Source organism: Nomascus leucogenys, chromosome 17 (assembly GCF_006542625.1).
Source record: "Nomascus leucogenys isolate Asia chromosome 17, Asia_NLE_v1, whole genome shotgun sequence".
Classification (NCBI taxonomy): domain Eukaryota; kingdom Metazoa; phylum Chordata; class Mammalia; order Primates; family Hylobatidae; genus Nomascus; species Nomascus leucogenys.
The window spans coordinates 18,849,221-18,873,193 of NC_044397.1; the positions used below are offsets into that span (position 1 = coordinate 18,849,221).

General features: G+C 43.7%; 1 protein-coding gene across 6 annotated transcripts in view; it reads right to left on the bottom strand.

Annotated features, from left to right (window-relative positions):
- TANC1 (tetratricopeptide repeat, ankyrin repeat and coiled-coil containing 1) overlaps window positions 1–23,973 on the bottom strand; it is a 263,097-nt gene that overhangs the window by 226,794 nt on the left and 12,330 nt on the right. For all 6 annotated transcript variants that reach the window (XM_030796065.1, XM_030796063.1, XM_030796061.1 and 3 more), the window contains exon 2: window positions 2,120–2,229. The gene's annotated coding sequence lies outside the window, so the exon portion shown is untranslated. The remainder of the gene's footprint in view (window positions 1–2,119; window positions 2,230–23,973) is intronic.

Genomic DNA, 23,973 nt, shown 5'->3' on the forward strand with positions numbered 1-23,973 from the left:
TACTTCTCTTAACATTACCTTAGTCCTATTTTCATTTTAAGGCAAATTCTACCTAGCTCCTGTTTCTTAGCTGGTGAAAAGGGGGCAGAAAAGGAGACAGTAAAACGATCAATCTGAATTTGGCACCAGTGAGCACATATACCCGCTACCTTTCCTTGAAATCAACTATGAAAAGCTCCACAGATCCAGTCAGCTACAGGGGTTAAAAACCTATCACAGCCAGGAACAAAGTTCTGCAAACGACTTTTGATGGATAGCATCCCGCAGCACTCTGGATCCTCCCAGCACTTTCCAGCAATGCTGATGAAGGTCTATTTACACCTGGAGGTTACAGCTGACATACTGCTGCATGTCTGATAGCTGCAAGATTCAGCTGCAGTGCAACTTAATCCCTCATGATGTCACTTCCAGGCTGCCCTTATAGGACCTGCCATGAGACATCTTTTTATTTATTCAAAATTATTACATAATCACAGAACCACACTCTCCATGGTCACCTGTATTACACAGAAAGCCCTGCTCAGGCAGCCTGCTTTTAGCACAGATTGTAGAACCACCAGCAAGACAGTAAAAGAATCCTGCTGAATCTGAAGTAAACATATGAAGGTAACAGAAACTCTCGAGAGCACATTTCCCTCCTCAGCAGCTCACAAACACCTCACTAAACCCAAATATCTGAGACAAATCCACATCTGCACCCAGAGGATCACAAATACCATTGGCCACGCCTTAGAAGATACAGGTTACAACCTCAAAATCTGTGAAGGAGTCAGATAAAATCTATTTCCTCATGTATGTATTTCATACCATTCTGCTAAAAACAAAGAAAATCTGTGGCAAAATATTTGCAGTTTGCTGATCATCTACAAAGCCAGGTAATTGGTCATGATTTACCCTCACCCTTGGCATTTGGTCTGTCAGCATTAGAAAGATATTCAATCCTCCTCACTGCCACCCCCTCCCTGTGTTCATGTACCTAAATTCACGATCAGCTTGCTGACTTCAGGCTCAATGGGCAGCCTGGGTCCCCTCGGGCAGGCCAGCAGGAAGAAAGGGCATTCAGGAGGAAGATGAGAAGAGGCACCCAGGCTGAACTCATGTCCACACTGTCCATACCGCCAGCCCCTCCGGCCGCAGGTCCCAGACTGGGAAGAATCCTCTGCTGACAAGACTGTCTTTGGATCACACAGGCACACCCCACGCTGGGCTCTCTCACTTCTCTGTAACCTCCAGCCCCTTTCTGAGAACAAGTTGGTGTCACTTGGACTTTTTGCCAGTTCCATGACAGCGTATGCCCAGTCTGGACACTGGAGGATGGTCCTGTCCATCCGACTTCTCATTCCTTTAGTCTAGCTGCTCCTCTATCCCCAACCCTCTTTTCACCCAGCATTTCCCTATCCCAGGTCCTCCCTCCATCACCAACCCCCTCTCCCTTCCCCCACAGCCTCTGGAACCTTCTGTCCACTGTTCAATTCCCTAACAATTACAAGCAAGGGCTTTGGAGTGTGAGGATCCGGTTGAGCCTAGCCTCTACCATTTCCGGGTGTATGACCTTGGGCAAGTTGCCTAATCCCTTTAAACCTGAGATTCTTCATCTGTACAGCAGAGTTTACCTCATCTCTGAAAGTGAGGATTAAATGAAAATACACGTAAAGCACTTAACAAAATCCCCAGCACACATCCAAATATTTAATAAGTGACAATTTTGTACCAGGAAAGGGTTTCATAAATGGTAGTGATTATCACTCCCTCCCTCCACCACGTTTTTATTTTTCATTATGATAAAAGACATAAAATTTACCGTTTTAACCATTTTTAAGTATATAGTTCAGTAGCACTAAGCACATCCTTCTGCAACCATCAGCACCATCCACCTATACAAGTTTTTCGTCTTCCCCAACTGAAACTCTGTACCCATTAAACACTAACTCCCCTATCTCTGCTTTTGACAGGGCTTCTCTCCCCTGGAGGCGCTGGCTCACCAGTGGCTCTGGGCAGGTGGAAAGACTGGACGTTCTACAGGCCACCTCTCTTCTAACTTCAGGTAAAGATTCATCCCTCTTTGAGTCACTACTCACAGTCATACCACACTCTACCCCAATCCTCAGCCATCACCTACCTATTTTTGATAACTTCGCATGCACCAGGAACAGGGGGCAGGTGGCCTTAGTTCGCAATTTTCTCTTCCACTCTTTCTCCTGAAAGACGTTCCTGCCCAGTAGTCAGCTCCTAAAGGAACAAGAGCAGAGGAGACAACCTGGGTTAGAAGCTCCACTCCATCATTTATTAACTCCATGACCCTAAGCAATTACTTCACCTCTCTGGGCCTCAGCTGCCTCACCTGTAAATGGCAATAAATAAGAGTACCTATTCGTGGCGCTGGGTTGAATGAATAGTCCAAAGCGCTCAGGGCCGTGTCCAGCGCAGGGTCAGTGATGGCAGATGTTCTAATTACGCCTGCACTTAAGCTCTGATCCCTGGCTCTTGACTCTGGCCGGCCATTCCCAGGGTCACACCTCAGTCAGAAGCCGTATTTCCATACTCTTGCTTCATGACCACAGCCTCCGATCCTTCTGGCTTGCACACCCCCTCCCTCCTGAGGTCCTAAGATCTCGGATGTCCCTTGAGTATGTCCCCTTCTTCATTCCCACAGTGTGGACCCCACCACCAATCACCCCCTTGCCAGCACCCTCAATTTTCTGCAACCCTCTTCTTTAGCCAAACCCAAGGGAACTAATAACACAACTCAGCTTGTCCTCACCTACACCCTGGGCCCGAAAGACCACAGAAATCGCATCACCGTGCAGAAAGACGCCACTGCACTTGAATTCTCCGACCCAAAAGATCCTTAATATTCTAAAAGGCCCTCCTCCCACTCCCTGCAACCACTGTTTCAAACTTTTGTCATTCTCCTCCATCCTACTCTAGCAAATGCCCTTTCTTCCCATTTTACTCAGGTAACAGAAGCCAGAAGGCTTGATAGGCTAACACCCCAGCTTCCCGCCCCGGTGCCTCGCCTACCCACTTACCCACATGCACCTGCCTCGGCTTTTCCTCTTCACTCCTGTTCCAAGCCAACCTACTTCACAGCTCCCTGCCGCACCCCACGCTCCATCCACTTACCCACACACACCACCCGGTTCACCTTTCATCCTTGGCTAGGGTGGTCTCCCCTACCCCAACCCAACTCCCACCTCACCTGGCTACTCCCTTGAGACGCAGCTCAAGAATCACCTCCTGCTTGGCATGGAGGCCCATGCCTGTAATCCTAGCGATTTTGGAGGCTGAGGTGGGAGGATCACTTGAGCCCAGGAGTTAGAGACCAGCCTGGGCAACACAGTGAGATTCCATCTCAAGAAAGGAAAATTACCTCCTCCTTGAACCCCCTGCCCCAGCTTCTCTAATACTCCACTCATACCTATGTAAACTTTACTTTGCTATTTTTTGATTGTCTGTCTCCCTGAGAACAGAGGCTATATCATCCATTGCGAATCGAAGTACCAATAAGTGCTGAATAAATAAAAGGATGAGTACAGTGGACCCACTTTCTGTTCTGAAATGTTTCACCAATTAAGACTCATCATCAGCCACTTACATATGATGTCGGACATTTTCTCCCTCTGATCTAGACTGAGAAGCATCCCCTTCCCTTGCCCTTCCAGAACAAATATCCCTTTGATGAAAGAAAAAACCAGAAACAAAACCACTACTTCCTCCTCAACAAAAACAGAAGGCCCAAAATAGAAAGGCAGTTTATGAAAAATATCCAGCTGACGCTCGCTTAGGTAGGGATAAATGCAGTTGTCCCAGCTTGAGTGGAGAAAGGGAAGTTTACCTTGGATGGCTATTTGAGGGGGGCAATAATATTCACATGCTAACCAAGAAAGTTGATCAAAATAATAAACCTCCCTTGCTATTTATAAAGCAAGGGAGGAAAAGGAAATGGGTAACTCCATGGAAATTTCCTTCCTTTGTCTAGTTTCGCTTCTGATATATGGCTACCACACTAATTTCTCGATACCAATTTAGGACAATTTAATTTATAGGAAGTCATTTTGAAGGGCCCCAGGGAGCTGCAGATGGTACCTCGGGGGCCCATCTGTTTAAGGATGAAAGCTTAGTGCACACCATTACATCACTCTGACCTCCTCAGAAACTTCCTATCTGACAAAATCTAGATGTTTGCTCTGTCAACAAGATATTTGTGCTTGTCCCCAGCCTCAGGCTTTGGTTCCTGATTAGTTTTAAAATCATTATGCACCCCAACTGAATAGGGCGACTGTTAGCAGCTGTAAGGTCTTCTTCTGGGCAAATCCCCAAGTCTGTGGCCTTCAGGGAATGATTTCTGTCCTTTCTGCATAATTGCACTCTCCTGATTGATGAGCTGATCAGTGTTCCTACCCCTTCCTGAGCTAAACCCTCTCTTCCCGCTCTATTTATTTTCCCAAGAGATCAGAGGGGAGGGGGGAATGGCATGGTGAGGCAGGCCTTTGGCTCTCCCCAAATAAATGCTCAGGCACTCTACATTATTACAACTTTAGTAGCTCAGTTCTGTCCCAGAGCAGACTCACCATCCCTTCTCGCCATCCCTAAAGCCGCCCTCATGCCAGGAAACAGCTGCTATTTTCTGGATCTTCACAGATCCCATGATGCCCCAGCACCCACAAGTATAGATCCACGTCAGTCAAGTGGGTCACCCAATCACACACATCTGTGCTCACCTCGGAGCATGCCTACATCACCTACATCCTCTCCAATTTCCCACATGCCTCGAGGTTCAACAGGGCACAATCACATAGCGTCAACTGTGCTGTGGCTGGTAGGTGCTGCACAACAACCTTGGCAGAGAATGCAGAAATTACATTTTTTTTTTTTTTTTTTTTTTTTTTTTTGAGACAGGGTCTTGCTCTTTCTCCTAGCCCGGAGTGCAGTGGTGCAATCTCGGCTCACTGCAAGTTCTGCCTCCCGGGTTCACACCATTTTCCTGCCTCAGCCCCCCGAGTAGCTGGGACTACAGGTGCCCGCCACTGCACCTGGCTAATTTTTTGTATTTTTAGTAGAGACGGGGTTTCACCGTGTTAACCAGGATGGTCTCGATCTCCTGACCTCGTGATCCACCCGCCTCGGCCTCCCAAAGTGCTAGGATTACAGGCGTGAGCCACCGAGAAATTACATTTTAAACAAATTTTTGTTGGGGATAGGGGCTGGGGGATCACATGTACTGATGTTTGCAATTTACTTTGAAATACTTTTTGAAATAAGATGGTGTGATGGGTAGATATGTAATAAAGCCCAGATTGCATAATCTTAATTATAGAATCTAGGTGGAGGGTATGTCAGTATTCACTGTACATTTCTTTTAACTTTTTTCTTTTTTTTTCTTTTTTGAGACAGGGTCTCACTCCGTCCCCCAGGCTGGAGTGCAGTGGCACAGTTGCGACTCACTGGAACCTCGATGTGCCCACCTCAGCCTCCCAAGTAGCTGGAATTACAGACACACACCACCACAACCAGCTAAGTTTTAAATTTAATTTTTTGTAGAGATGGGGTCTCGCTATGTCGCCCAAGTTGGTCTCAAACTCCTGGCCTCAAGCAATTCTCCCAAAGTGAAACTTTTCTTCATATTTGAACATGGTTTACTGCTGGTTGTGTTAAACTTTGATTACTTGGTCAAGGTAGTGCTGGCAGGTTTCTCCACCGTAAATTTACTTTTTCCCCACCTTTCCATACTCTGTCTCTTAGAAGTGAGTCACTAAATCCAGTCCACACTCAAGGTGTAGGGAGGACTAAGGCCTAGCTAGTGAAGGGGGAGGTATCTGCAAACATTACTCGAAATTCTTCTATAAGGAAGATGTCTCTTCTCCCAGTATACAGCTATGTGCAGGTATATTTATTTTATACCTTGGACTACAATGCAGTACATCATATTATTTATTTTGTTGCTCAAATTATTCCAGCTTTGGCTATTAGGAGCTCTTTGAGGTTGGCTGGTATGGCCTTCAGACATGCCCACATCCTTTGTTTCGTGAGCACTTCCTTATTTTCTGACAATGCAAGACGCCGCAGACCTATAATTATCCATTTCTTCAAGGAGTCCTGGTTACTGTGATTAGAGAATGGAATTTAGGAACCAAGATCTGGGTGTACTTTTTGCTACTGGGGTGTTATTGCTTCTAAGCTCTTTCAGTGAACAGATCTAGGAAATACATGTGTGTCCTAATCCATGAATACACACTAAAATATAATTATTTCTGTATCTATGTCAAGCTAAACCTAAGTTCACATTGAGGTTTCTGACTTTAATACAGTCCCACAAGGTTCGTTCTAGCCTGCCTTCCTTGCATACCTTTGACTTTCCTCTCCAGCTGTGGGAAACTTGGCTCTCTCCATCCACCAACCCTTCACTATTTGTTTAACCCTTGTACATATGTAAAGCAGTGTTGGAACTGTCAACCTGTGTCCCATGACAAACTTTACCCACTAGAGTACAGCGTTTATGCACAGTTCTTTTTGTAGTTTTTATAGACTATAGTCAAAACACCATTTTCCAAAACTACGCAGGTCCACATCTTTCTGTCCCCACTCTCTTCAGTGACCGTGTCATGCAACTGTAAAGCAGGTAGATTCTTTTCCCACAGTCTGTAAAGCAGGTAGATTTTTTTTTTTTGCCGCAGTCTGCATCTCAGTGCCCCACTCCCACCGCCCCACACATGGAGAGGTATGAACAGCTGCTGGTTGATGTTTTATAAATTTGCATACATTAAAGTTCTTTCATGCCTATTTTATCTAAATAATTAAAGTCTATTTACTTAAGTAGCTGACATCCCTTCCTATTGGTATACACATTGTTTTATCCTTAGTACTATAATACTTATGTCTACGTGTACCCCTGACACCTAGCTCAGTTCTGGACCATGGTGTAAATTACTCAGATACTAATAAGATAAACATATTCCACAAATTTTTGAAAGAAACTACTATGTTTAGTAATTCAACACAGTTAATTGCTGGAAGTCATTCAATAAAACTAGAACAATGTTCACTGCAGTGTTATTTAAAATTCAGTAATAAGTAAATAGTTGAAAAAATTATGTTACACCTACAGGCTGGAAAATGAATTACATGCAATAACTAGAAATCATTTCTAGGAGAATGCATATTGGTATAATACACACTGTGTGTACAAAAATGTCAAGTTATACAACAAAAAGTATGGCATTTATTTAACATATGTCTGTGAAAAGAAAAACAAGGAAGGCATATACCAAGTTTTGTTTTTGTTTTGAGACAGGCTGTCACTGTCACCCAGGCTGGAGTACAGTGGTAAGATCTCGGCTCACTGCAGCCTCAACCTCCTAGGCTCAAGTGATTCTTCCACCTCAGCCTCATGAGTAGCTGGGACTACAGGCACATGCCACCACACCCAGCTATCAAATAATTTTAGTATTTTTTTGCAGACTTGGGGGGGTCTTACTATGTTGCCCAGGCTGGTCTCGAACTCCTGGGCTCAAACAGTCCTCCCACCTTGGCCTCCCAAAGTGCTGGGATTTTAGGTTTGGGTCACCACGTCCAGCCACCAAGTTATTTTTAAATTACTTTTTTCATTTCTTTCTAAAAGTAACAGACAGAAGACTGCTGTGTAGAAAACCTTACAGAGAATTCTTCCAAGACAGAGTGTTGGATCTGACAAAGAAGAAACAGAATCAGTTGCTGTGAACCAGGCAGAGTGCACCCAGGGCTGAGCCAGGCCAGAGATGCACAGGGCATGGCAGGCTGGCTGGTGGATGCCCTCAGGTCGGCTGTAATCTGAGATGAGCATCAAAAAGGCCAAGGCAGTAGGTAAGGCAGTGGGTGTCAGTGCTAATATGTTTAATAGAGACAGAAGGGTAGAATTGAGAGCTGTCTGGGGAAGCATCCTGAGAAATGTAGGGTTTAAAGAACAGGAAAGATTTAAATGGAGGCAGGGAGGAGGAAGGGAGGCAAAATGAATGGAGACAGGTATAAGACTGACCCTCTGCCTGGAAGGTTTCTCATTATCCCATTCTGTAAAAACCCAGGGGAGATCTTAAGCAATGACAGCCATGGGGAGCCTCAGTTTGAAGTTTCCAAGAGTCTCGCCCTTGGGCAATGTGCTACAGGGAGGGGAAGGATTGCCTAATGGGATCTGGTTAGCCTCTAGCACCAGATAACGCTCGAGTGGCTGATAACAGGAGCCTAGCTCAGGGTTTTCAAAGATTAACGTTTTCACATTGGAATTTACACTCCACTGGTATAAAAAGTGCCTTTTACCAGAGAATAACACAAACACATGGTAACCATCCATTACACTGAAAGTTCAATGGCAATATAATAACCAACTCTCAGTTTCTAGCAATTTTCAATACACAACACAGCCAGCCACCTTCAAGACTAAATCACATATGTAAATACAGAAAGAGCTACAGGACAACCTTATGCAAACACAGGGAATCCCCATCCCACTGTAACGGATAGGGGAGAATTAGTATTTGCTGAACACTTAACTAGACAAGGCATAGGTATCTTACACCCATTATCTCCTTTAATTCTCAAAACAAACAAGGCAAAGATCAGCCCCATAAATGGCTAGTTTGGAAATGGCAAAAATTTAAATTCATACTCAGCTCTGTCCAACTCGAAGCCTTCCATCTTTCCACTTTGGAATGATGTTTCAACAAACTCAAAACAGGCTTAAATACACCTTTAGTATCACTGGTTTAAAAAGAAGAAATCAGATCAGTTCTTTCTCCAAACAGTAGTTATTTTGTGAAATAATTCATAGATGATGTCAAGATTGCAACTTTAAAACCTAAAGCATATTCTCAAATCTGAATGCAGTAAAGTTAACCATTTAGGATTTGGCAAAATAGTATTACAATAACCACAAATAAATCAACTTGATTACAAAGTTTTAAAAAGTTACAAATCAAAAATAACTTTGCGCAACACGAAGATCTCAAATTGAGACACGAACACCTAGATTTGATTCTTTTCATTCTCAATGACAACTAATCTACTTTGTACTCTTAAAATATATCACCCTAGGCAGGTGTGCTGGCTCACATCGGTAATCCCAGCACTTGGAGAAGCCAAGGGAGAAGGATGGCTTGAGCCTAAGGGCTGTAGACCAGCCTAGGCAAGTAGACACCGCATATCTACAAAAAATAAATAAAAGATTAGCAGGGTGTGGTAGCACTCGCCTGTAGTCCCAGCTACTCAGGAGGCTGAGGCAGGAAAATTGCTTGACCCCAGGAGTTAGAGGCTGTGGTGAGCCATGCACCACTGCACTACAGCCTGGGCGACAGTGCAAGACCTTGTCTCTAAAAAATATAAAGAAAAAATAGTAAAATAAAATAGATCACTCTATTCCTATATATCCCTTCTCCTCTGCTCCTACACACCACCTCTCACCCCCAAAAGAGATTCTTGCTTCTATAGTTAATTGCAAAACAATTCTATGATTCAGAAACCACGAAATAAAAAAGATTAGAATCCGTTGATAGTTATAATCTCCATTACCCTGAGATAGAAATCCCCCCTGGAAAGTGAAAATCAGATATGTACAGTGCACTAGAGATACTAGTGCACTAGTGCATGGTCCAAACAATGAGAAACGTTTTTCATATTAAAATGATTTAAATTTTTAAGTACTCTTTAAATGACCAGAATAATGGTGTCAAATACACACTGTAGGTATCTGCCAAACCTCAGAACATACATTCATACAGAAGGCATTCAAATGCTATTTGTTATGGAATAAAGGCAATTCAGGACAAAAGGTAATGTCTTCTCTTCAGACAAACCAGGAGGTGACTTTAGAAATTAACTTTTTAAAAATTTAACAAGAAAATTTAAGTGTTGAAAGTTTAAGGGAGAGAAAGTTCAAGGGAGAGAATTCAGGACAAAAGGTAATGTCTTCTCTTGAGACAAACCAGAAGATGGCTTTAGAAATTAACTTTTTAAAAATTTAACAAAAAAATTTAAGAGTTGAAAGTTCAAGGGAGAGAAAGCCGACACCCATGTTTTATTTCTTAAGAACAGAGGATTTCCCATTCCCACTGCTTCACTTGACTAGCCTTAAAAAAAAAATAAAAAATAAGGGCGGAAACGGTGTTTCACGCCAGATCACTTGAGCATACGAGTTCAAAACCAGCCTGGGCAACATGGCGAAACGCTGTCTCTACAAAAAATACAAAAATTAGCCAGGTGTGGTGGCATGCATCTATCATCTCAACAACTCAGGAGGCTGAGGTGGAAGGATCACTTGAGCCTAGGAGGCTCAAGTAAGCCAATCGTGCCATTGCACTCCTGCCTGACAGAACGAGATCCCACCTCCAAAACAAACAAAACAAAAAACAAAACAAAACAAATCAAAAAAACAACACTGCCAAGTGCTTTGCGGGGGTTAGGAGAACTGAACCGAAGTCTGAGTTCACCCACTTCCACATAGCCACTGTGTGACTGTTTAATCTGACTCCTTTCCTTGGCTGAAAACTGCTCATATTTACCAACACCTTAAAACGCTGTTATAAAGCCCAGAAGGTATATCTATTCCTTCAGACATACTTGCTAAGTATTTTCTCTCTGCCCTGATTCTAATGACAAAGAGGTTATCCCAGCCCCAAGAGTCTAGGAAGAGATGAGCATGAAGGCTGGAAACTAACGCAGCTGTGATGGAGAACACACGAGTAAAGGTGCAAGTGAAGCACAGTGAAGTAATCACAATGTTCCACAAAACAGCAGCTATTTAAAAAGCTAAGGAGGACAACCACACAACACCTGGGGAAATGCATGAAATATATTACACAGGCCGGGAGCGGTGGCTCATGCCTGTAATCCCAGCACTTTGGGAGGCCAAGGCGGGCGAATCACGAGGTCAGGAGATCGAGACCATCCTGGCTAACATGGTGAAATCCCATCTCTACTAAAAATATAACAACAACAAAAAAATTAGCTGGGCGTGGTGGTGGGCACCTGTAGTCCCAGCTACTCAGGAGGCTGAGGCAGGAGAATGGCATGAACCCGGGAGCCAGAACTTGTAGTGAGCCAAGATCGCGCCACTACACTCCAGCCTGGGCGACAGAGCAAGACTCCATCTCAAAAAAAAAAAAAAAAAGAAATATATTACACAGAAAAGCCTATAAGTACATGTATACCTTAGCTACAGCTATATATTTTTAAGGCACAGGCAAAGAACAGAAGGGAAGGAAGGAAGAGAATAAAATCATGGCTGCTGCATTTAGACACTTTTTTTTTTTTTTTCAAGACAGAGTATCAGTCTGTTGCCCAGGATGGAGTGCAGTGGTGTGATCACAGCTCACTGTAGCCTCTACCTCCCTGGGCTCAAGTGATCCACCCACCTCAGCCTCCTGAGTAGATGAGATTACAGGTGCACGCCACCATGCCCATCTAATTTTTGTATTTTTTCTAGAGATGAGGTCTCATTGTGTTGCCCAGGCTGGTCTCAAACTCCTGGGTTCAAGTGATCTGCCTGTCTCAGCCTCCCAAAGTGCTGGGATTACAGACATGAGCCACCACACCCAGCCTAAACTCTTTTCTCTCGCTTTCCAAACTTTACATAACATCACTTAACATTTATAATTCTTAAAATATTTTAATTGATGTGAGAGCACAGATCGAAGAGTGATTAATTTTGACTGAAATAATGTATGCGAAAGGTGAAAACTCTAAAAACCCCCATGAATGAAGGCTGTTATTGTCAGAGCATGAAATAATCTAGCATTATGCATAATACTATGACACTGTAGTAGCACAGGTTATTTTTATGTTCTGCCACTTGGTTTCCAGCTCACCTGAAAATGTATAGTGTTAAGTCATTTCTTTACAATATTTTCTTTCTTTCTTTCTTTCTTTCTTTCTTTCTTTCTTTCTTTCTTTCTTTCTTTTTTGAGACAGAGTCTCTGTTGCTCGGGCTAGAGTGCAGTGGCGCGATATCGGCTCACTGCAAGCTCCGCCTCCTGGGTTCATGCCATTCTCCCGCCTCAGCCTCCCGAGTAGCTGGGACTACAGGCGCCCGCCACCATGCCTGGCTAATTTTTTTGTATTTTTAGTAGAGATGGGGTTTCACCATGTTAGCCAGGATGGTCTCGATCTCCTGACCTCGTGATCCACCCACCTCGGCCTCCCAAAGTGCTGGGATTACAGACGTGAGCCACCCTGCCCAGCCTCTTATATATACTTCTAAAGATACTCCATGCATATATATATTTTGTTAAATAATATTCTTGGAAAATTTTCCTTAAGAGCACACATAAACCTACCTCATTCTTTCAATATCTGCATACCACCCTATCGTATGGATGTACCAAAATTTACTTAATCAGACCGTGCACTGTAAAAATGCATGAGTACGCTATTAACACTATTTATATATTATTTGTCCTCGTATTTTTATTTTCTTTCCTAGCAAATTCTACATCTTCCTATCAAAACGGGAAATTTACATTATTATTAATCAGTAACAGTGTATTTTAATCCCTAAACTACCTCTGATCTCTAGCCCTGCTGTTTTTTCTACTTTTTTTTTTTTTTTTTGACACAGGATCTGGCTCTGTCACCCAGGTTGGAGTGCAGTGGCACAATCTTGGCTCACCACAACCTCCACCTCCCGGGCTCAAGCAATCCTCCCAGGCTCAAGCAATCCTCCTCGCTAGCTGGGACTAGAGCCGCCCGCAACCACGCCCATATAATTTTTGTATTTTTTGTAGAGACGAGGGTTTGCCATGTTGCCCAGGCTGTTCTCAAACTCCTGAGCTCAAGCAATCTGCCCACCCTGGCCTCCCAAAGAGCTGAGATTACAGGTGTGAGCCACAGCACTCAGCCCATAACCCTAAATTCTTCAGCAAGGTACACAAGGCCCACCAGCAAGTTCACACTCACCAGGCTCTCTAGGCTCATTTCCTAGGAATTCCTACTTCACACTATTCCATCCAGCCAACTCCTGACTGCATGTAGTCCTCCTAAATACTCCATCCATTGCTCATGCTGTTGCTTTGGCTACAACCCATCCCACCTTGCTTGCTTAAGTGAATTCTCACTCAATCCCTCAAGACAGGGCTTAGGCATAACCTCCTCCCAGAAGGCTCTCCCAACCCTCCAGGCAGAGGAAATGCTCCTGTGCTCTGCTCCAGCCTCAACCTGGGTCTTGGCACTTAACCTCCTCAGGATGAATTCATGTGTCAGCCTAGCCCATTAGATTTTAAGTTCCTCCAGGATAGAAACCACATGTTATTCATCAAACTGCTTACAGTTTGATACAATTTAGTTCCTACTGAATCAAACAAGAAGGGAACTTCTGAACATCTATTATGTGCTAGGAGCTACTCTAAAAATACTGTACAAACGTTATTTCTCACCTTGTAAAATGATCCCCATTTTGGCCGGGCGCAGTGGCTCACGCTTGTAATCCCAGCACTTTGGGAGGCTGAGGCAGGCGGATCACGGGGTCAGGAGTTCAAGACCAGCCTGGCCACTAGAGACAGTGAAACCCCATCTCTACTAAAAATATAAAAAATTAGCCAGGCGTGGTGGCAGGGGCCTGTAATCCCAGCTACTCAGGAGGCTGAGGCAGGAGAATCGCTTGAACCCGGGAGGTGGAGGTTGCAGTGAACCGAGATTGTATCACTGCACACCAGCCCCTGTGACAGTGCGAGAATCCGTCTCCAAAAAAAAAAAAAAAATCCCCGTTTTACAGATGAAGAAACTAAGGCCATGAAGAAATTTATTCAAGGGCATTAGTGGAGGGCTGGAATTTGAAACCAAGTCTACTTTACTCCAGAATCACTGATCTTTCCATTATGCTGTTCCGATGCATATTTTGATGCTGAAAGCTAAGTCAAACATGCAGTCCTAAGGGATTTGACATCTTCATAATTATTATGGATACTCTAAGGGCACGACAGTCTCCCAAAAAGTCAGTCAAAAGCAATCTAAAATGTAGAACCAAACTGGCTGAAAACAAAAAAGATTTTTTTTTTTTTGAGACTGAGTCTTGCTCTGTTGCCTAAGCTGGAATGCAGTGGCACAATCATAGCTCACTGCAGCCTCGATCTTGCAGGCTCAAGTGATTATCCCGCCTCAGCCTTCCAAGTGGCTGGGACTATAGGCATGAGCCATCACGTTCAGCTGATTTTTTTTTTTTAACTTTTAGTAGAGATGAGGTCTCACTACGTTGCCAGGCTGCTCTCAAATTCCTGAGCTCAAGCAATCCTCCCACCTCAGCCTCCCACAGTGCTGGGACTACAGGCGTGAGCCACTGTGCCTGGCCTGAATTGCTAAACTTAAATGCCTGTTCCCAAATCATGGTGGAGCCAGGTGAGATCCCAAAGTACTGAAATTATAGGCATGAGCCACCTTGCCCAGCACCCCCCAAAAAAGTATCATAAACAAGCAAATTCTGCCAACAGCATCCACAAATCTGCATTTAGCATCCTCAGGGGGTATCTTTGAGGGGCCATTCAAAATGAACTAGACGTGCAGTCTCAGTAGCTGCAATAGTGAGGCTTATTTCCCCCAGTGTGCTCTCCCTGTGAACACTGTCAGTTATGGTCCACATTTCTCTCCCCACCCTGCAACTCCACAGTCCCCATACCACTCACTAAAACTGACCTTTGGACCAGGACCCCTAAAGGATCTACAAAATGACCAATTTTGGTCAGATATAGTCACCCCCAGGAAATGCCTATTAGGAAGCTGATAGTGAGAGTGGGCAAGGAGTGGGTGAGGAGGGCAGCACCACAGGAGGTGGCAGGGGTCCAGTCGACCTGCCATGAGACCTGGGGCAGCATGGGTCCAGTCAGCCTGCCATGAGATCTGGGGGTAGGTACAGAGCCTCACCTGCAAAAACCCCATGAGGTAGGAAGAAAGAATGCCTGCTCTCTCTTAAGGCCTTCAAGAGGGCTGAATTAGACTAGCACTTAGCACAGAGCCTGGCATAGAGTGGGGGCTCAATTGGCTCCTGTTAAGTGACTGAGGAAACCAATCAGTGAGCAAGCCAACTTTCTCCTGTGTCCTCCCCAACAGGATGGGGACTAAGGAAAAGAAGCTGGGAGCTGGGAAGCCCTGTCATTGCAACAGGAAGTAGTAACGGCATTTAGCAAAGGTGGAGGGGAAAACAAAGGAAGATGCTCCTCTCTCCCACACATCGGAAAAATGAACTAATCAGCAGCAAGCAGTTAATGAACCCAAACCTTGCTCACTGGGAGAGACAAGCGAAAATTATCCCAAGGGTAACAAGTTGCAACAAAAAAGACACACAAGCTGAAAACAAAACAAAAACACTTTTTCTTTTTTTTTTGAGACAGGGTCTCGCCTGTCACCCAGGCTGGAGTACAGTGGCCCAATCTCGGCTCAATGCAACCTCCACCTCCCGGGGTTCAAGCAAGTCTCTCGGCCTCAGCCTCCTGAGTAGCTGGGATTACAGGCGCCCACCACCATGCCCGGCTAATTTTTGTATTTTTTAGTAGAGATGGGGGTTTCACCATGTTGGCCAGGCTGGTCTTGAACTCCTGACCTCAGGTGATCTGCCCACCTCAGCCTCCCAAAGTGCTGGGATTACACTTGTAAGCCACCACGCCCGGCCACTTTTTCTTGATAACCATCAACCACAACCACACAAAAATCCCCTCCAACTCTGGACGAAAATTAGAGTAAGGTAGGTAATGTAAAGCAATGCACACGGTCAACCCTAAATATACTCTCTAGCTGAATAAGTAGGCACTTAACATGTGCTGAATGAACCAGGCAGGTGCCCAGCCTTCACCTTCCCGCCCAAAATTCAGAGTGGCACTAGCTCAAGTCCAGGTGTTCTGACTTTATCCACTCCATTCCCCAAACTACCTTTCCACATTCCAAATTCACAGAAAACAGCTCAGGGAAGCTGTGTAACCTGTCCAGGGTCATAGTGGGGCAAAGGGACTAAACTGGGACCTTATCCCAGTCTGTCTGGCTTCAAAGCTTCTACTCCTGAGAAAAAGACGTGCATGACAGAGGGGAAGGGGAACCTAGGCTGGTTAGGATTAATTATAAGCAAATGGTCTAATGAATGAGTGATCAGGTTTACAACCCAGATTTCAAGGAATTTAGTACTTTTGAGTGACCTTTCTTTTTTTTTTTTTTTGAGACAGGGTCTCGCTCTGTTGTACAGGCTGGAGTGCAGTGGCGTGATCATAGCTCACTGTAGCCTTGACCTCCTGGGCTCAAGCGCTCCTCCTACCCCAGCCTCCCAAGTAGCTGGAACTACAGGTGTGCACCACCACAGCTGGCTAATTTTTGTATTTTTTGTAGAGATGGGGTTTTGCCTGTTGCCCAGGCTGGTCTTGAACTCCTGAGCTCAAGTGATCCACCCACCTCAGCCTCCCAAACTGCTGGGATCACAGGCATGAGCCACTGTACCCAGCCTTCAGTGACTCCTTTTTTTTTTTTTTTGGAGATGGAGTCTTGCTCTGTCACCCAGGCTGGAGTGCAGTGGCGCAATCTCAGCTCACTGCAACCTCCAACTCTTGGGTTCAAGCGATTCTCCTGCCTCAGCCTCCTGAGTAACTAGTATCACAGGCACCCACGATGATGCCTGGCCATTTTTTTGTTTTTTGTTTTGTTTTGTTTTGTTTTTCAGTAGAGACAGGGTTTCCCCAGACTGGCAAACCAAGAACCTCAGGCTATCACTCCTCACTCTCCACGTCCCAGGTTCCCTCCTCCAGCCTCTTTATAACACGTGAGAAAAGTACTCAGAATCAAGCTTCACTAGAAATCTCTTGCCAAAGGTCCACTTAAAACAAAAGAACAAACCTAATTTTGAGGACTTGTTACTTTTGAGTGTTAATCCAAAAAACTAAAAAGCATCCTTGGCAGAATTAAATATGAATATACACAGGTTCCTAAAAACAAGCAATTTTCTCAGATGTTGCTTTTTACCAGAGATCAACATCCTATTCTTTGAGGAGTTATCAAAAGCTCCCTGAAGGAAGTGAAATTACAAGACAGCCTAGGCCACTGGGAAAGCCAAACATTTCTCAAATGTGAGAACCTGTCCCTCTCTCAACCCAGGAGCTTGACATGAGTGCAGATCCCCAAAACCCACCACGGGCCTACTGAAGCACCTCCTGGGGGCAGGGCCTGGAAATCTGCATTCCAAATTAAGTGCCCCCAGATGATGCTTAGGCATTACCCATGCCCTCCTTACAAATTCTAAGTCCATACCTACCTGGAGGTATATCATTAGCTTAAAAGAGTTTCCACAGGAATGCCAAATTTCCAACCACTGACTGGGCATTTCCAACTGGGTATCCCAGATGGCCCCCAAACTCTGCCCCTCCCCTCTTGAGAGAGTGCTGTTATAGTATTGTTCATCATCCACACCTTGTTGCCACACCTGGAAACTCTCTACCTTCAGTAAGCTGCTAAGTATTCCTTTTCTAACCTGGAAGAAGCTTCCATTTCAACCCAGTCCAAAAATCATACACCATGTGCACTCCTTCTTCATGTTCTCATTCCATCTTGTTAAGTGAAATTGATAGTGAGCCACTGATTTGGACTGAGCTCCTGCACTAGGATCCAACAGACCAACCCAAATGGAGTCATTCATGCAAAGGTTCCACGTCACCAAACCAAAACCTAAGCTGTTTACTTGTAAGATCTGACCCTCTAAGCAAACAGGAGAGAAATGATAGTCAAATCTCCAAACAGGCCAGTTTTCAAAAAGCATGAGATTCACGACAACCAATCAAAGGGGGCCCAGTCAGCTGGGTGCAATCGCTCATGCTTATAATCGCAGCACTTTGGGAGGCCAAGGCAGGCAGATTGCAAGGTCAGGAGTTCGAGACCAGCCTGGCCACATGGTGAAACCCGGTCTCTACTAAAAATACAAAAATTAGCTGGGCGTGGTGGCACATGCCTGTAATCCCAGCTACTTGGGAGGCTGAGGCAGGAGAATTGCTTGAACCCGGGAGGTGGAGGCTGCAGTGAGCCAAGATCACGCCACTGCACTCCAGCCTGGGCGACAAAGCGAGACTCTGTCTTGGAAGAAAAGGGAAAAAAAGTGGGGCCCAGTCAACCAGAGCTGGCAAAAATAACGAAATCCCCTCTGCTATAACCCACACAAGGAAAGTAACCTGAAGTAATAACCTGAGGTTAACCAGTCCACCTTTGGCACTATGCAATCTCTGTGCTCCTGCTCAAGCTGCCTTACAAAACCCACTGTTCAGCCATGCCCTGCAGAGCACCTGCCTATTTTGTAGTCTGGGTGCTGCCTAGTTCATGAACTCCTAAAAAACGACAATTAGATCTTTAAAGCTTCATTTGTTGAAATTTTGTTCTTTGACATCTTGTTCTAAAAACCATGGTGGCACAGGACAGTAAACCCAAGTTCAATCCTGGCTAACTAGGTTACTTTGAGCCTGCTTCCTTTTCTGCAAAACGAGGATGACAACAGCACCCTATGAAAAGTTTTTCTGTGAAGATTACATGAGCTAATGCACCTTCACCTTAAGTGCACACTCAAAGGTATTCAACTGGCATTAGTTCTCTTCCTCCCACTAACTCAGGCCTCAAACATCATCTCTCACCTGACCTACTTCAAAAGCCTCCTAACAGAGAGCTCTGCAGCCCATCTGTCCCCATGCCAGTCTCTCCTCCACACCACCACTGCCAAAGCTTTTCTCCAACACACAGATCTGATTACATCATCTCCCTGCTGAAAAATCTTTGACAGCTATCACTTGCTTACAGGATCAAGTCCACGCTTCTTAGCCTGGCATGCAAGGCCTTTGCAATCTGGCTCTCTTCTCCCTGCCACTGTACCCAAATGCCAAGCACCGTCTGTTCTAGTAACAACACCCCAAACATGACTTGTGTTTTCATGCTTCCCAGCCTCTGCTTCTTGTGCTCCTTTTCTCTAGAAAGCCTCTCACCCTCTTTCCCACCTGGCAAAGTCACCTTCACCTCCTCCCCCTCCTCCCCGAAGCTTCCCCCAGCCACTGTCAACTCCTCCTCCTCCCCCTACTCCTCCTCCCCCTACTCCTCCTCCTCCCCTCTCCTCCTCCTCCCCCTACTCCTCTCCTCCTCCTACTCCTCCTCCTCCTGCTCTCCCTAACACCGTGCAGTGGTACTGTGTGTGCACTTGTCTCCTCAGATTGAGACACAGCACTGAGTGTGAAACTCTGAAGGGCACAATGACCAGCTCTCAAGAAACATTTTTTGGGAAAATTAATACAAGACCTCTACCACCCGCTGACAAATGAAAATAGTTTCTAATTTGTCAAATAGTTACCACCTTCATGGTAACTTTTTATCTTTAAAAAACTCATAAGGAAATTCTATTTGTTGAGTTGGCTAACACTACTCTTATGAAGGAAACAAGAAAGCCCTGTGAAGAAGGTAAAGTCTCTTTACATTTTCCACTGGCTTAGGTCTTAATCACTGTCCTGGAAATGGCATCTCTTTTTCCAGATGGAAGGGGGAACTAACACCCTTTGATTCCTCCTGGCTTAACTTTTGGTATGTAGAGTTGGGACAGTTAAAAGGGTCCTTTCTGTTGAAGCAAAACACTTCAGAAAGGAAGAGATTAAACAAAACTTTGTAATGGTAGAGAAAAAGTGTAAAAAGCTCAAGTACCACTTGACTTGAAGTCTGTAGGGAATCAAGTTCATTCTGAGAGAACAGGCACTATCTGGGAAGGAGCAGTGTGAGTCCTTGCCTGGCTGCGATCTTTTCTTGTCCAAGCCAGATTCAAAGCCAAATGTCCCAAGACTTCGAAACAGCTGATGATAGAAGACAACACTTTTTGGTTTACCCATAAATGGCAAGAATGCAAGGCCCATAGATATCCAGGCATTCTCCAAACTGTTCCTTCACTTCTGTTCAAAACTTAGGATATATTAATTCCACTTTCGCGTGCATCTTTAATAGGCACAAAGGCAATAAGGAGAACCCCCATTTCTCCATTGTGAGGATCTTGAATGAAGCACTGACCACCCTCTTCTCTAGAAAAGTCTCTCCTATCGGTAATATTTATTTCATAAATGAATATGCATGTATGACTTGAGCATAGTACAATAGTTACTCCACCTAAATAAAATGTATTGTTCTAAACCATACTCAAGCAAAATATTACAAAAGTCTGAGGAGTTTCATATGTTTTCAGTCTCAGTAAAAAAACTGATGTTTAAATACTGATTTTCATAAAAACCAGAGTTTGTTAGCAATATTTTTGTGCCAATAATAAAATATCACTTTTTTGTTGTTTTGTTTTATTTTATTTTATTTTATTTTTTTAGATGGAGTCTTGCTCTGTCTCCCAGGCTGGAGTGCAGTGGCGCGATCTCAGCTCATTGCAAGCTCCGCCTCCCGAGTTCACGCCATTCTCCTGCCTCAGCCTCCCGAGTAGCTGGGACTACAGGTGCCCGCCACCACGCCCGGCTAATTTTTTTGTATTTTTAGTAGAGACGGGGTTTCACTGTGTTAGCCAAGATGGTCTCAATCTCCTGACCTCGTGATCCAACCCACCTCAGCCTCCCAAAGTGCTGGAATTACAGGCGTGAGCCACCGTGCCTGGCTAAAATAACACTTTTGACTCTTACTCCTTCTCCTCTATAAATCACCATCTAAAATTGTCCTACTTGTTATTGTTAGCTCAAAACATTTCATATAGCCATATAATTGTTTTAATATAAGCAACCAACTCCCATACAGATTATCTTGAAATCAAGAACTTATCTGGACTTCTGTAACAAGTAAATTAAAATTTACAATTTTTGAAACACTCAGAACAATTAAAAACTTCAATTTAACAACTGATCCAGAATGCTGAATAAAATATGGTAAGGACTGGATGTGGTGGTTCAGCCTGTAATCCCCACACTTTGGGAGGTCAAGGCAGGAAGACTGCTTGAGCCCAGGCATTCAAGACCAGCCTGGGCAACATAGCAGATCCTATCTCTACAGAAAAAAATAAAATAAAAAAAATTAGGCAGGCATGATGGTGCACACCTGTAGTCCCAGCTCTTGGGGAGGCTAAGGCAAGAGCATCATTTGAGCCCAGGAGGTTGAAGCTGCAGTGAGCCAAGATTGTGCCACTCACTGCACTTCAGCCTGGGCAACAGAGCAAAACCCTGTCTCAAAAACTAAATAAACAAATAAAATAAAACAGAATAAAATAAAATATGGTAAGAGGAGGAGAAGGTGGAAGATGATCTGGTTTTGGTAGCTCTGATCCACGCACGGTGCTAAGCCTTTCATACAGGGCTTCGCCTTTGGCCTTGGCATAAACTCTATGAAACAGGAATTACTGTCCCCATTCTACAGACATAGAAACAGGTCAAGTAAATTGCCAGAGCCAAACACAAAACCAAAGTTTATCTGGCTTCATAGATCATCCTTTTTACCATATCCTATATGTTTGTGTTTTTTTAAAGAGGGGAGAAAAAGGGAATGTATATGTATATTTTTAATGGACTAACTATAGTTGAAAAGTACCTACTCTGTCCAAGTCACCTTATTATTCACAACAGGCAAATTTTAATGCAGAAAACAGTGTCCCTGCTGGTTAAAGGATTAAATATAAGAATGTGCTGGGAGCTGCTTATGACAGCTACCATTCATCATGCAAAGCTTCTTTATATATACTAAGCTATTCTTCATTAAGATTCACAAAATCCTTTAACTTTTCCCAGACATACAACTAGCACTTGGAAGGATATCAAGGGAAAAAAAAATGTAAATAGCAAATTAAGTTAGCAAAGTTAGCTATGATAGGAACTTTTATTTACATGTCTGAGTTTCTAAGACAAGGTACATAGAAAATTATCACCCTGAGGGTGTCCTTTAATTTATGGCTGTATTTTAGATTAGCATAAGCATTTATCAGAAAAATATTCTGTTAAAAATTTATCGAGCAAAGGTAGAAAGAATGCACATTCCTAAATGTGCTCAAAAAATAAGTGTCTGTAGAGTAGTATTTTACCATCACAACTCAGATACTTGTCATTCTGAATAAACTTCAACCACCAAAAACATTTAACACCCAGGCCACTTTATCCAAGAAACACATGGTTTATAGTCTCAAGATATACTGAAAACATATCCATTTAACCACGCCAACTATTCAGAATACCTTTCCAAACACACCTGGAATCAATTCAACTTGCATCCCTTTGATATACTAATAAAACTAATTTTTAAACTCTAAGCTGTTACTTCTTTATATATATATATACATTTTAAAGCTATATATTAATTGCTAAACTTTTTAAAGATAGGGTCTCACTCTGTCACCCAGGCTGAAGTGCAGTGGTTCAATCATAGCTTGCAGCAGCTTTAATCATCTCCCAGGCTCAAGCAATCCTCCTGCCTCAAGCACCCTAGTGGCAAGGACTACATACAGGCTTGAACCACCATACCCAGATGATTTTTTTTTTTCACTTTCAGTAGAGATAAGGTCTCATCGTGTTGCCCAGGGTCCCGAACTCCTGAGTTCAAGCAATACTCCTGCCTCCACCTCCACCTCCCAAAGTGCCAGGATTACAGCGTGTCTGACTCACCATGCTGCTCTGAATTGCTAAACTTAAATGTCTGTTCTCAAATCATAGAGGGGGTCGGGAGCGCAGAGAGGAATCTTAGTCTAGGACCTATTTTTGCCAAAAATATTTTACTTGACTCTAATCTTGCTTTTAGACCTAGCCTCCAGTTTATAGGAAATACAGGAAACAATGGGACAAGGTAAACACCGCCACTGGAAACAAATTCAGAATACGGGACAACCCATAAAAGTCAGGAATGGGAGGGAGGGAGGTAATGAGATATTATTTTTCTACATTTAAAAAGACGAAAGAGACAACAACAACAGCCCACAGTGCAATATATGAACCTTGATTGAATCTTGGTTTCAAAAAAACAAAAATGGTGACAAATGCTATTTAAGGGAGAATTTTTTTTTTTTTTTTGAGATGGAGTCTCGCTCTGTTGCCTGGGCTGGAGTGCAGTGGCGCGATCTCGGCTCACTGCAAGCTCCGCCTTCTGGGTTCACGCCATTCTCCTGCCTCAGCCTCCCGAGTAGCTGGGACTACAGGCGTCCGCCACCATGCCCAGCTAATTTTTTGTATTTTTAGTAGAGATGGGGTTTCACCGTGTTAGCCAGGATGGTCTCAATCTCCTGACCTCATGATCTGCCTGCTTTGGCCTCCCAAAGTGCTGAGATTACAGGTGTGAGCCACCGCACCCAGCCCAAATTAGATAATATTTTTAAATTCTTGTTAATTGTATTAAAAGTGATAATGGGGTGGTGATTTTTTTTAAGTCCTAAGTTAGAAATGCATAGCAAAGTTAGGCAAAATTACATGATGTCTGAGATTTTATTTTTAAGTATTTCAACAAATTAGATAACCCAACAAACATTGTTCTCCCTGGCCAAAAGATGTTCTGGAAAAAAAAAAAAAGTTTCTACAATTCAATGTGTTTGGAAAACACTGACTACTCTATTTCCCTTCCAGGATATTTATAATGAACACCAGATCTAAGGGTGCTCAAAAGTCCTGTAGTTAAAAACAAAAATACCTGGTTTACTTTGGTTAACCCAGATTTTCCCACTTATTTGACCACAGGACTTTTTTCCCTGCGTAACACCTGTTAACTTCCTAAGACTCAGTTTCCCCCAGAATCCATTTTGGGAATTCTTGCTTTACTTAAATAAATCCTAAGAAAAATAAGGCCCTCTTAAGTTACATGCATGATTCAACAACCCCCAAATAAGAATTTCACAATTGCATCTATTTGCAATTTAGGAGCCACTCACTGTTTCAATGTCTTTTGCATCTATAAATATGTTTACTCTTTAACATATTTTGATTTATAAGTCAGACTCTTTCTACAATATGAAATCCTACTGCAAAAGTTCTTTGAAATGGAATTAACTTTAATTTATTCAAACCCATTGCCTTGGAAATC